This window comes from Schistocerca gregaria, chromosome 6, assembly GCF_023897955.1.
Source record: "Schistocerca gregaria isolate iqSchGreg1 chromosome 6, iqSchGreg1.2, whole genome shotgun sequence".
Lineage (NCBI taxonomy): Eukaryota > Metazoa > Arthropoda > Insecta > Orthoptera > Acrididae > Schistocerca > Schistocerca gregaria.
The window spans coordinates 182,738,936-182,752,426 of record NC_064925.1 but is presented as its reverse complement, the minus strand read 5'-3'; the positions used below and the strand labels follow the sequence as shown (position 1 = coordinate 182,752,426).

Here is a 13,491-nt window from a genome sequence, read left to right as displayed (position 1 = left end):
CAGCCAACTACACAAGTTTCGCTTCATATCTGCACCCACTTGTCACAAACTATGCTCTCCATTTACGCAGTTCTCCTCCACTTTCTTTCATTCACAACAGAACATGACAAAACTGGCAATAAACCTATCCCTTACATCACCAATGCACATCTAAAATGTCACTCTAATAACAAGTCAGCAAGCACACCAAAACCACAAGTACATGTCACTAGCACCCCTTCAACACAAATCACAGCCAGGCTAAGCCTAGCACAGGCAAAAGCCTCTTCTCTTCCTCAGTATCACACTCAGCTGTCACAGCATCTCTTGCTACTGTCTCAATCATGTCATTTCATAACACACACCTACTGCCACACACAACATTTGGAAACCTTACACCAACTTTACACAAGATAGCTGCATGTTCCAAATCTTTCTCACTCACATACTTTCACTTAGACTACTGCTTAAATACACTCTAGCGCTCTAAAATTAGCTTGCATTACCTAATATTTATTTTTCTCTAACGCCTACAAAGCTTCTGGTGCCTGTAAGCCACTATCACATACTGTCTGCACACAGACCCACAATATTTATCTTTATTCATCTTCATGGCTGCAGCTGATGCCATAATTGTTTGAGCAGCATAAACAAACATGTGAAGGAAGGTGTATCTTTCATCATTAAGTGTGCAAGCTACCCCTTTACAGGAAGTTTATTTAACATTATGTTTCAAGTAACTTTCCTAGTGGCCTTGCTATCCAGCTGCAGCCTCATAATACAGACTGCAGGTGACACCTCATCAGGTTCTTAACTGAAGCATATCTGCCTGTGTAATAAGCCACTGCCCTTCACCTAAAAACCAACTATTACTGCAAATCTGTGGTGCATCAGCATGTCATGTACAAATTTCACTGGTGTGACCCACAAAGTATTTTCCCACATGTCTGGCAATCTGCCATTACATACAGTTACCTAAATAAATTCCAAAAGTGTCAGCCAATGAATACCACAACACTGAAGTGTTTAGACAGCAGACCAGTATGCTAATATTAACATATAGCATTTAGATGTGAGACTCTACTATTTTGACAGCACTTTGAATCCCATCAATGTGTTACAAGTCGATGGTGTTCACAATTGCAGCTGATGCACCTCTCATCCTGTGTCTAGGAGAAAGATTGGACAAACTCTGCATGCAATATTCATCATGTTACATACACAGAAGCTCTACCACATAAGCAGATACAGAGCCAGTCAAGACACAAAACACTAGCAAGCTTCAAGATTTCAGGAATAGACAACTACATCACAAACCAGTTTGTGTCACATGACACCAGTAGCTACTCAGTTATTAACTGCTTTCAAATACTAAATCTATCACTCTTTGTTCTGCACTAGCAATTCTTCCTGCAATAACAACATTCACCAACCTGGATTACAGCTGATTGACATTTCACAGGAACATAACTACAGCTACTAACACAATGCTAACCTGGTTTCTCTTACCACATGTCCCCTCGATATTTTAGGCTCATTCACACACCTCAATCACAGTGTTTCACTGTTGTCAAGTAGACCTGCCCTGTGTACACCTGGATCAACACAAATATATCACCTGGTATTGTACTGAAAACGGAACTATGTCCATCATTCCTACTACTATCTCACACAAGTCGCATTAACCCATCCATGCCCTAGTAATGACCTACACTGCTGTGTTTCAAAGTGTGCAATACGAATGCTGTTTTTAATGGTTCGTGAGGCTACTGTGTCTCTTCTTGCAGTCACTATTGTCTTCTGGCGCCATTGTATGAATAGAACCATGCTTGGTCTCTGTGGAGTTCCTCAGTAATTTACATGGTCACAGGCTGTGTCTTCTTGTGTTGTACTTGATGTGTGAGTTAAAAGTTGCATTGCATATGAGCACTCTGTAATTAAATCGATAGGTATCGTAAGAAAGTACCACTGCAAGAGTAATGCAATTTGTGTTAGCAGTGAAGACAGTTTGGCCAAAATATTCGCTTGTTTTGAGAGTCTTGAAGACCTGCTACCTGCTCCAGTCAGAGTCATTTATCCCACACATTAGAGAAGTGTGTTTCATACGTATGCCTATAAGACACTAAACTCGGGATGTGAGAACATGGCGACAATAGCTGCCAACACGTCTTGCTGCCGCCTAGCGGCAGCTGTGTGAAACTGCTGCTGCTCTGGGTGGATGGTGCGAGAGCAAACGACTCTACGATCTAAGTTTTACACCCAAAACTGCCAAATCTACAGTTGACAGAGCTGCCACTTACTAAGAACGACACCTCGCAGTAATTAGTTCACAAATTAGCACTCGGCAGGCCTTGTGTTCCTCGCCAGAGCTGTGTAAACCTACGTCCAAGCCGAACCATGTTTGACGCGACGCCATAACTATATATACAATTTCAGAGGGCTCCTCGAATGTACTCGCTTCGGCGGTACATATACTAAAATTGGAACGATACAGAGAAGATTAGCATGGCCCCTGCGCAAGGATGACACGCAAAATCGTGAAGCGTTCCACATTTTTTTTTCGCAATCTCACTCTCTCATGCCTCACATCAGCTGCTAATACCATCAGCCAACTACACAAGTTTCGCTTCATATCTGCACCCACTTGTCACAAACTATGCTCTCCATTTACGCAGTTCTCCTCCACTTTCTTTCATTCACAACAGAACATGACAAAACTGGCAATAAACCTATCCCTTACATCACCAATGCACATCTAAAATGTCACTCTAATAACAAGTCAGCAAGCACACCAAAACCACAAGTACATGTCACTAGCACCCCTTCAACACAAATCACAGCCAGGCTAAGCCTAGCACAGGCAAAAGCCTCTTCTCTTCCTCAGTATCACACTCAGCTGTCACAGCATCTCTTGCTACTGTCTCAATCATGTCATTTCATAACACACACCTACTGCCACACACAACATTTGGAAACCTTACACCAACTTTACACAAGATAGCTGCATGTTCCAAATCTTTCTCACTCACATACTTTCACTTAGACTACTGCTTAAATACACTCTAGCGCTCTAAAATTAGCTTGCATTACCTAATATTTATTTTTCTCTAACGCCTACAAAGCTTCTGGTGCCTGTAAGCCACTATCACATACTGTCTGCACACAGACCCACAATATTTATCTTTATTCATCTTCATGGCTGCAGCTGATGCCATAATTGTTTGAGCAGCATAAACAAACATGTGAAGGAAGGTGTATCTTTCATCATTAAGTGTGCAAGCTACCCCTTTACAGGAAGTTTATTTAACATTATGTTTCAAGTAACTTTCCTAGTGGCCTTGCTATCCAGCTGCAGCCTCATAATACAGACTGCAGGTGACACCTCATCAGGTTCTTAACTGAAGCATATCTGCCTGTGTAATAAGCCACTGCCCTTCACCTAAAAACCAACTATTACTGCAAATCTGTGGTGCATCAGCATGTCATGTACAAATTTCACTGGTGTGACCCACAAAGTATTTTCCCACATGTCTGGCAATCTGCCATTACATACAGTTACCTAAATAAATTCCAAAAGTGTCAGCCAATGAATACCACAACACTGAAGTGTTTAGACAGCAGACCAGTATGCTAATATTAACATATAGCATTTAGATGTGAGACTCTACTATTTTGACAGCACTTTGAATCCCATCAATGTGTTACAAGTCGATGGTGTTCACAATTGCAGCTGATGCACCTCTCATCCTGTGTCTAGGAGAAAGATTGGACAAACTCTGCATGCAATATTCATCATGTTACATACACAGAAGCTCTACCACATAAGCAGATACAGAGCCAGTCAAGACACAAAACACTAGCAAGCTTCAAGATTTCAGGAATAGACAACTACATCACAAACCAGTTTGTGTCACATGACACCAGTAGCTACTCAGTTATTAACTGCTTTCAAATACTAAATCTATCACTCTTTGTTCTGCACTAGCAATTCTTCCTGCAATAACAACATTCACCAACCTGCATTACAGCTGATTGACATTTCACAGGAACATAACTACAGCTACTAACACAATGCTAACCTGGTTTCTCTTACCACATGTCCCCTCGATATTTTAGGCTCATTCACACACCTCAATCACAGTGTTTCACTGTTGTCAAGTAGACCTGCCCTGTGTACACCTGGATCAACACAAATATATCACCTGGTATTGTACTGAAAACGGAACTATGTCCATCATTCCTACTACTATCTCACACAAGTCGCATTAACCCATCCATGCCCTAGTAATGACCTACACTGCTGTGTTTCAAAGTGTGCAATACGAATGCTGTTTTTAATGGTTCGTGAGGCTACTGTGTCTCTTCTTGCAGTCACTATTGTCTTCTGGCGCCATTGGATGAATAGAACCATGCTTGGTCTCTGTGGAGTTCCTCAGTAATTTACATGGTCACAGGCTGTGTCTTCTTGTGTTGTACTTGATGTGTGAGTTAAAAGTTGCATTGCATATGAGCACTCTGTAATTAAATCGATAGGTATCGTAAGAAAGTACCACTGCAAGAGTAATGCAATTTGTGTTAGCAGTGAAGACAGTTTGGCCAAAATATTCGCTTGTTTTGAGAGTCTTGAAGACCTGCTACCTGCTCCAGTCAGAGTCATTTATCCCACACATTAGAGAAGTGTGTTTCATACGTATGCCTATAAGACACTAAACTCGGGATGTGAGAACATGGCGACAATAGCTGCCAACACGTCTTGCTGCCGCCTAGCGGCAGCTGTGTGAAACTGCTGCTGCTCTGGGTGGATGGTGCGAGAGCAAACGACTCTACGATCTAAGTTTTACACCCAAAACTGCCAAATCTACAGTTGACAGAGCTGCCACTTACTAAGAACGACACCTCGCAGTAATTAGTTCACAAATTAGCACTCGGCAGGCCTTGTGTTCCTCGCCAGAGCTGTGTAAACCTACGTCCAAGCCGAACCATGTTTGACGCGACGCCATAACTATATATACAATTTCAGAGGGCTCCTCGAATGTACTCGCTTCGGCGGTACATATACTAAAATTGGAACGATACAGAGAAGATTAGCATGGCCCCTGCGCAAGGATGACACGCAAAATCGTGAAGCGTTCCACATTTTTTTTTCGCAATCTCACTCTCTCATGCCTCACATCAGCTGCTAATACCATCAGCCAACTACACAAGTTTCGCTTCATATCTGCACCCACTTGTCACAAACTATGCTCTCCATTTACGCAGTTCTCCTCCACTTTCTTTCATTCACAACAGAACATGACAAAACTGGCAATAAACCTATCCCTTACATCACCAATGCACATCTAAAATGTCACTCTAATAACAAGTCAGCAAGCACACCAAAACCACAAGTACATGTCACTAGCACCCCTTCAACACAAATCACAGCCAGGCTAAGCCTAGCACAGGCAAAAGCCTCTTCTCTTCCTCAGTATCACACTCAGCTGTCACAGCATCTCTTGCTACTGTCTCAATCATGTCATTTCATAACACACACCTACTGCCACACACAACATTTGGAAACCTTACACCAACTTTACACAAGATAGCTGCATGTTCCAAATCTTTCTCACTCACATACTTTCACTTAGACTACTGCTTAAATACACTCTAGCGCTCTAAAATTAGCTTGCATTACCTAATATTTATTTTTCTCTAACGCCTACAAAGCTTCTGGTGCCTGTAAGCCACTATCACATACTGTCTGCACACAGACCCACAATATTTATCTTTATTCATCTTCATGGCTGCAGCTGATGCCATAATTGTTTGAGCAGCATAAACAAACATGTGAAGGAAGGTGTATCTTTCATCATTAAGTGTGCAAGCTACCCCTTTACAGGAAGTTTATTTAACATTATGTTTCAAGTAACTTTCCTAGTGGCCTTGCTATCCAGCTGCAGCCTCATAATACAGACTGCAGGTGACACCTCATCAGGTTCTTAACTGAAGCATATCTGCCTGTGTAATAAGCCACTGCCCTTCACCTAAAAACCAACTATTACTGCAAATCTGTGGTGCATCAGCATGTCATGTACAAATTTCACTGGTGTGACCCACAAAGTATTTTCCCACATGTCTGGCAATCTGCCATTACATACAGTTACCTAAATAAATTCCAAAAGTGTCAGCCAATGAATACCACAACACTGAAGTGTTTAGACAGCAGACCAGTATGCTAATATTATCATATAGCATTTAGATGTGAGACTCTACTATTTTGACAGCACTTTGAATCCCATCAATGTGTTACAAGTCGATGGTGTTCACAATTGCAGCTGATGCACCTCTCATCCTGTGTCTAGGAGAAAGATTGGACAAACTCTGCATGCAATATTCATCATGTTACATACACAGAAGCTCTACCACATAAGCAGATACAGAGCCAGTCAAGACACAAAACACTAGCAAGCTTCAAGATTTCAGGAATAGACAACTACATCACAAACCAGTTTGTGTCACATGACACCAGTAGCTACTCAGTTATTAACTGCTTTCAAATACTAAATCTATCACTCTTTGTTCTGCACTAGCAATTCTTCCTGCAATAACAACATTCACCAACCTGGATTACAGCTGATTGACATTTCACAGGAACATAACTACAGCTACTAACACAATGCTAACCTGGTTTCTCTTACCACATGTCCCCTCGATATTTTAGGCTCATTCACACACCTCAATCACAGTGTTTCACTGTTGTCAAGTAGACCTGCCCTGTGTACACCTGGATCAACACAAATATATCACCTGGTATTGTACTGAAAAGGGAACTATGTCCATCATTCCTACTACTATCTCACACAAGTCGCATTAACCCATCCATGCCCTAGTAATGACCTACACTGCTGTGTTTCAAAGTGTGCAATACGAATGCTGTTTTTAATGGTTCGTGAGGCTACTGTGTCTCTTCTTGCAGTCACTATTGTCTTCTGGCGCCATTGGATGAATAGAACCATGCTTGGTCTCTGTGGAGTTCCTCAGTAATTTACATGGTCACAGGCTGTGTCTTCTTGTGTTGTACTTGATGTGTGAGTTAAAAGTTGCATTGCATATGAGCACTCTGTAATTAAATCGATAGGTATCGTAAGAAAGTACCACTGCAAGAGTAATGCAATTTGTGTTAGCAGTGAAGACAGTTTGGCCAAAATATTCGCTTGTTTTGAGAGTCTTGAAGACCTGCTACCTGCTCCAGTCAGAGTCATTTATCCCACACATTAGAGAAGTGTGTTTCATACGTATGCCTATAAGACACTAAACTCGGGATGTGAGAACATGGCGACAAAAGCTGCCAACACGTCTTGCTGCCGCCTAGCGGCAGCTGTGTGAAACTGCTGCTGCTCTGGGTGGATGGTGCGAGAGCAAACGACTCTACGATCTAAGTTTTACACCCAAAACTGCCAAATCTACAGTTGACAGAGCTGCCACTTACTAAGAACGACACCTCGCAGTAATTAGTTCACAAATTAGCACTCGGCAGGCCTTGTGTTCCTCGCCAGAGCTGTGTAAACCTACGTCCAAGCCGAACCATGTTTGACGCGACGCCATAACTATATATACAATTTCATAGGGCTCCTCGAACGTACTCGCTTCGGCGGTACATATACTAAAATTGGAACGATACAGAGAAGATTAGCATGGCCCCTGCGCAAGGATGACACGCAAAATCGTGAAGCGTTCCACATTTTTTTTCGCAATCTCACTCTCTCATGCCTCACATCAGCTGCTAATACCATCAGCCAACTACACAAGTTTCGCTTCATATCTGCACCCACTTGTCACAAACTATGCTCTCCATTTACGCAGTTCTCCTCCACTTTCTTTCATTCACAACAGAACATGACAAAACTGGCAATAAACCTATCCCTTACATCACCAATGCACATCTAAAATGTCACTCTAATAACAAGTCAGCAAGCACACCAAAACCACAAGTACATGTCACTAGCACCCCTTCAACACAAATCACAGCCAGGCTAAGCCTAGCACAGGCAAAAGCCTCTTCTCTTCCTCAGTATCACACTCAGCTGTCACAGCATCTCTTGCTACTGTCTCAATCATGTCATTTCATAACACACACCTACTGCCACACACAACATTTGGAAACCTTACACCAACTTTACACAAGATAGCTGCATGTTCCAAATCTTTCTCACTCACATACTTTCACTTAGACTACTGCTTAAATACACTCTAGCGCTCTAAAATTAGCTTGCATTACCTAATATTTATTTTTCTCTAACGCCTACAAAGCTTCTGGTGCCTGTAAGCCACTATCACATACTGTCTGCACACAGACCCACAATATTTATCTTTATTCATCTTCATGGCTGCAGCTGATGCCATAATTGTTTGAGCAGCATAAACAAACATGTGAAGGAAGGTGTATCTTTCATCATTAAGTGTGCAAGCTACCCCTTTACAGGAAGTTTATTTAACATTATGTTTCAAGTAACTTTCCTAGTGGCCTTGCTATCCAGCTGCAGCCTCATAATACAGACTGCAGGTGACACCTCATCAGGTTCTTAACTGAAGCATATCTGCCTGTGTAATAAGCCACTGCCCTTCACCTAAAAACCAACTATTACTGCAAATCTGTGGTGCATCAGCATGTCATGTACAAATTTCACTGGTGTGACCCACAAAGTATTTTCCCACATGTCTGGCAATCTGCCATTACATACAGTTACCTAAATAAATTCCAAAAGTGTCAGCCAATGAATACCACAACACTGAAGTGTTTAGACAGCAGACCAGTATGCTAATATTAACATATAGCATTTAGATGTGAGACTCTACTATTTTGACAGCACTTTGAATCCCATCAATGTGATACAAGTCGATGGTGTTCACAATTGCAGCTGATGCACCTCTCATCCTGTGTCTAGGAGAAAGATTGGACAAACTCTGCATGCAATATTCATCATGTTACATACACAGAAGCTCTACCACATAAGCAGATACAGAGCCAGTCAAGACACAAAACACTAGCAAGCTTCAAGATTTCAGGAATAGACAACTACATCACAAACCAGTTTGTGTCACATGACACCAGTAGCTACTCAGTTATTAACTGCTTTCAAATACTAAATCTATCACTCTTTGTTCTGCACTAGCAATTCTTCCTGCAATAACAACATTCACCAACCTGGATTACAGCTGATTGACATTTCACAGGAACATAACTACAGCTACTAACACAATGCTAACCTGGTTTCTCTTACCACATGTCCCCTCGATATTTTAGGCTCATTCACACACCTCAATCACAGTGTTTCACTGTTGTCAAGTAGACCTGCCCTGTGTACACCTGGATCAACACAAATATATCACCTGGTATTGTACTGAAAACGGAACTATGTCCATCATTCCTACTACTATCTCACACAAGTCGCATTAACCCATCCATGCCCTAGTAATGACCTACACTGCTGTGTTTCAAAGTGTGCAATACGAATGCTGTTTTTAATGGTTCGTGAGGCTACTGTGTCTCTTCTTGCAGTCACTATTGTCTTCTGGCGCCATTGGATGAATAGAACCATGCTTGGTCTCTGTGGAGTTCCTCAGTAATTTACATGGTCACAGGCTGTGTCTTCTTGTGTTGTACTTGATGTGTGAGTTAAAAGTTGCATTGCATATGAGCACTCTGTAATTAAATCGATAGGTATCGTAAGAAAGTACCACTGCAAGAGTAATGCAATTTGTGTTAGCAGTGAAGACAGTTTGGCCAAAATATTCGCTTGTTTTGAGAGTCTTGAAGACCTGCTACCTGCTCCAGTCAGAGTCATTTATCCCACACATTAGAGAAGTGTGTTTCATACGTATGCCTATAAGACACTAAACTCAGGATGTGAGAACATGGCGACAAAAGCTGCCAACACGTCTTGCTGCCGCCTAGCGGCAGCTGTGTGAAACTGCTGCTGCTCTGGGTGGATGGTGCGAGAGCAAACGACTCTACGATCTAAGTTTTACACCCAAAACTGCCAAATCTACAGTTGACAGAGCTGCCACTTACTAAGAACGACACCTCGCAGTAATTAGTTCACAAATTAGCACTCGGCAGGCCTTGTGTTCCTCGCCAGAGCTGTGTAAACCTACGTCCAAGCCGAACCATGTTTGACGCGACGCCATAACTATATATACAATTTCAGAGGGCTGCTCGAATGTACTCGCTTCGGCGGTACATATACTAAAATTGGAACGATACAGAGAAGATTAGCATGGCCCCTGCGCAAGGATGACACGCAAAATCGTGAAGCGTTCCACATTTTTTTTCGCAATCTCACTCTCTCATGCCTCACATCAGCTGCTAATACCATCAGCCAACTACACAAGTTTCGCTTCATATCTGCACCCACTTGTCACAAACTATGCTCTCCATTTACGCAGTTCTCCTCCACTTTCTTTCATTCACAACAGAACATGACAAAACTGGCAATAAACCTATCCCTTACATCACCAATGCACATCTAAAATGTCACTCTAATAACAAGTCAGCAAGCACACCAAAACCACAAGTACATGTCACTAGCACCCCTTCAACACAAATCACAGCCAGGCTAAGCCTAGCACAGGCAAAAGCCTCTTCTCTTCCTCAGTATCACACTCAGCTGTCACAGCATCTCTTGCTACTGTCTCAATCATGTCATTTCATAACACACACCTACTGCCACACACAACATTTGGAAACCTTACACCAACTTTACACAAGATAGCTGCATGTTCCAAATCTTTCTCACTCACATACTTTCACTTAGACTACTGCTTAAATACACTCTAGCGCTCTAAAATTAGCTTGCATTACCTAATATTTATTTTTCTCTAACGCCTACAAAGCTTCTGGTGCCTGTAAGCCACTATCACATACTGTCTGCACACAGACCCACAATATTTATCTTTATTCATCTTCATGGCTGCAGCTGATGCCATAATTGTTTGAGCAGCATAAACAAACATGTGAAGGAAGGTGTATCTTTCATCATTAAGTGTGCAAGCTACCCCTTTACAGGAAGTTTATTTAACATTATGTTTCAAGTAACTTTCCTAGTGGCCTTGCTATCCAGCTGCAGCCTCATAATACAGACTGCAGGTGACACCTCATCAGGTTCTTAACTGAAGCATATCTGCCTGTGTAATAAGCCACTGCCCTTCACCTAAAAACCAACTATTACTGCAAATCTGTGGTGCATCAGCATGTCATGTACAAATTTCACTGGTGTGACCCACAAAGTATTTTCCCACATGTCTGGCAATCTGCCATTACATACAGTTACCTAAATAAATTCCAAAAGTGTCAGCCAATGAATACCACAACACTGAAGTGTTTAGACAGCAGACCAGTATGCTAATATTAACATATAGCATTTAGATGTGAGACTCTACTATTTTGACAGCACTTTGAATCCCATCAATGTGATACAAGTCGATGGTGTTCACAATTGCAGCTGATGCACCTCTCATCCTGTGTCTAGGAGAAAGATTGGACAAACTCTGCATGCAATATTCATCATGTTACATACACAGAAGCTCTACCACATAAGCAGATACAGAGCCAGTCAAGACACAAAACACTAGCAAGCTTCAAGATTTCAGGAATAGACAACTACATCACAAACCAGTTTGTGTCACATGACACCAGTAGCTACTCAGTTATTAACTGCTTTCAAATACTAAATCTATCACTCTTTGTTCTGCACTAGCAATTCTTCCTGCAATAACAACATTCACCAACCTGGATTACAGCTGATTGACATTTCACAGGAACATAACTACAGCTACTAACACAATGCTAACCTGGTTTCTCTTACCACATGTCCCCTCGATATTTTAGGCTCATTCACACACCTCAATCACAGTGTTTCACTGTTGTCAAGTAGACCTGCCCTGTGTACACCTGGATCAACACAAATACATCACCTGGTATTGTACTGAAAACGGAACTATGTCCATCATTCCTACTACTATCTCACACAAGTCGCATTAACCCATCCATGCCCTGGTAATGACCTACACTGCTGTGTTTCAAAGTGTGCAATACGAATGCTGTTTTTAATGGTTCGTGAGGCTACTGTGTCTCTTCTTGCAGTCACTATTGTCTTCTGGCGCCATTGGATGAATAGAACCATGCTTGGTCTCTGTGGAGTTCCTCAGTAATTTACATGGTCACAGGCTGTGTCTTCTTGTGTTGTACTTGATGTGTGAGTTAAAAGTTGCATTGCATATGAGCACTCTGTAATTAAATCGATAGGTATCGTAAGAAAGTACTACTGCAAGAGTAATGCAATTTGTGTTAGCAGTGAAGACAGTTTGGCCAAAATATTCGCTTGTTTTGAGAGTCTTGAAGACCTGCTACCTGCTCCAGTCAGAGTCATTTATCCCACACATTAGAGAAGTGTGTTTCATACGTATGCCTATAAGACACTAAACTCGGGATGTGAGAACATGGCGACAATAGCTGCCAACACGTCTTGCTGCCGCCTAGCGGCAGCTGTGTGAAACTGCTGCTGCTCTGGGTGGATGGTGCGAGAGCAAACGACTCTACGATCTAAGTTTTACACCCAAAACTGCCAAATCTACAGTTGACAGAGCTGCCACTTACTAAGAACGACACCTCGCAGTAATTAGTTCACAAATTAGCACTCGGCAGGCCTTGTGTTCCTCGCCAGAGCTGTGTAAACCTACGTCCAAGCCGAACCATGTTTGACGCGACGCCATAACTATATATACAATTTCAGAGGGCTCCTCGAATGTACTCGCTTCGGCGGTACATATACTAAAATTGGAACGATACAGAGAAGATTAGCATGGCCCCTGCGCAAGGATGACACGCAAAATCGTGAAGCGTTCCACATTTTTTTTCGCAATCTCACTCTCTCATGCCTCACATCAGCTGCTAATACCATCAGCCAACTACACAAGTTTCGCTTCATATCTGCACCCACTTGTCACAAACTATGCTCTCCATTTACGCAGTTCTCCTCCACTTTCTTTCATTCACAACAGAACATGACAAAACTGGCAATAAACCAATCCCTTACATCACCAATGCACATCTAAAATGTCACTCTAATAACAAGTCAGCAAGCACACCAAAACCACAAGTACATGTCACTAGCACCCCTTCAACACAAATCACAGCCAGGCTAAGCCTAGCACAGGCAAAAGCCTCTTCTCTTCCTCAGTATCACACTCAGCTGTCACAGCATCTCTTGCTACTGTCTCAATCATGTCATTTCATAACACACACCTACTGCCACACACAACATTTGGAAACCTTACACCAACTTTACACAAGATAGCTGCATGTTCCAAATCTTTCTCACTCACATACTTTCACTTAGACTACTGCTTAAATACACTCTAGCGCTCTAAAATTAGCTTGCATTACCTAATATTTATTTTTCTCTAACGCCTACAAAGCTTCTGGTGCCTGTAAGCCACTATCACATACTGTCTGCACACAGACCCACAATATTT

The 13,491-nt window shown here is 42.0% G+C and overlaps 5 non-coding genes across 5 annotated transcripts; all 5 read left to right on the top strand.

Moving 5' to 3' along the window:
- Nucleotides 1–2,429: 2,429 nt before the first annotated feature.
- On the top strand, nucleotides 2,430–2,536 carry LOC126279399 (U6 spliceosomal RNA). The gene has a single exon (XR_007550882.1). It is a non-coding gene; the product is annotated as a U6 spliceosomal RNA (small nuclear RNA).
- A 2,477-nt stretch (nucleotides 2,537–5,013) lies between these two features.
- On the top strand, nucleotides 5,014–5,120 carry LOC126279398 (U6 spliceosomal RNA). The gene has a single exon (XR_007550881.1). It is a non-coding gene; the product is annotated as a U6 spliceosomal RNA (small nuclear RNA).
- A 2,477-nt stretch (nucleotides 5,121–7,597) lies between these two features.
- LOC126279397 (U6 spliceosomal RNA) lies at nucleotides 7,598–7,704 on the top strand. The gene has a single exon (XR_007550880.1). It is a non-coding gene; the product is annotated as a U6 spliceosomal RNA (small nuclear RNA).
- A 2,476-nt stretch (nucleotides 7,705–10,180) lies between these two features.
- LOC126279396 (U6 spliceosomal RNA) lies at nucleotides 10,181–10,287 on the top strand. The gene has a single exon (XR_007550879.1). It is a non-coding gene; the product is annotated as a U6 spliceosomal RNA (small nuclear RNA).
- A 2,476-nt stretch (nucleotides 10,288–12,763) lies between these two features.
- Nucleotides 12,764–12,870, top strand: LOC126279395 (U6 spliceosomal RNA). Its single transcript, XR_007550878.1, has one exon. It is a non-coding gene; the product is annotated as a U6 spliceosomal RNA (small nuclear RNA).
- Nucleotides 12,871–13,491: the final 621 nt, after the last annotated feature.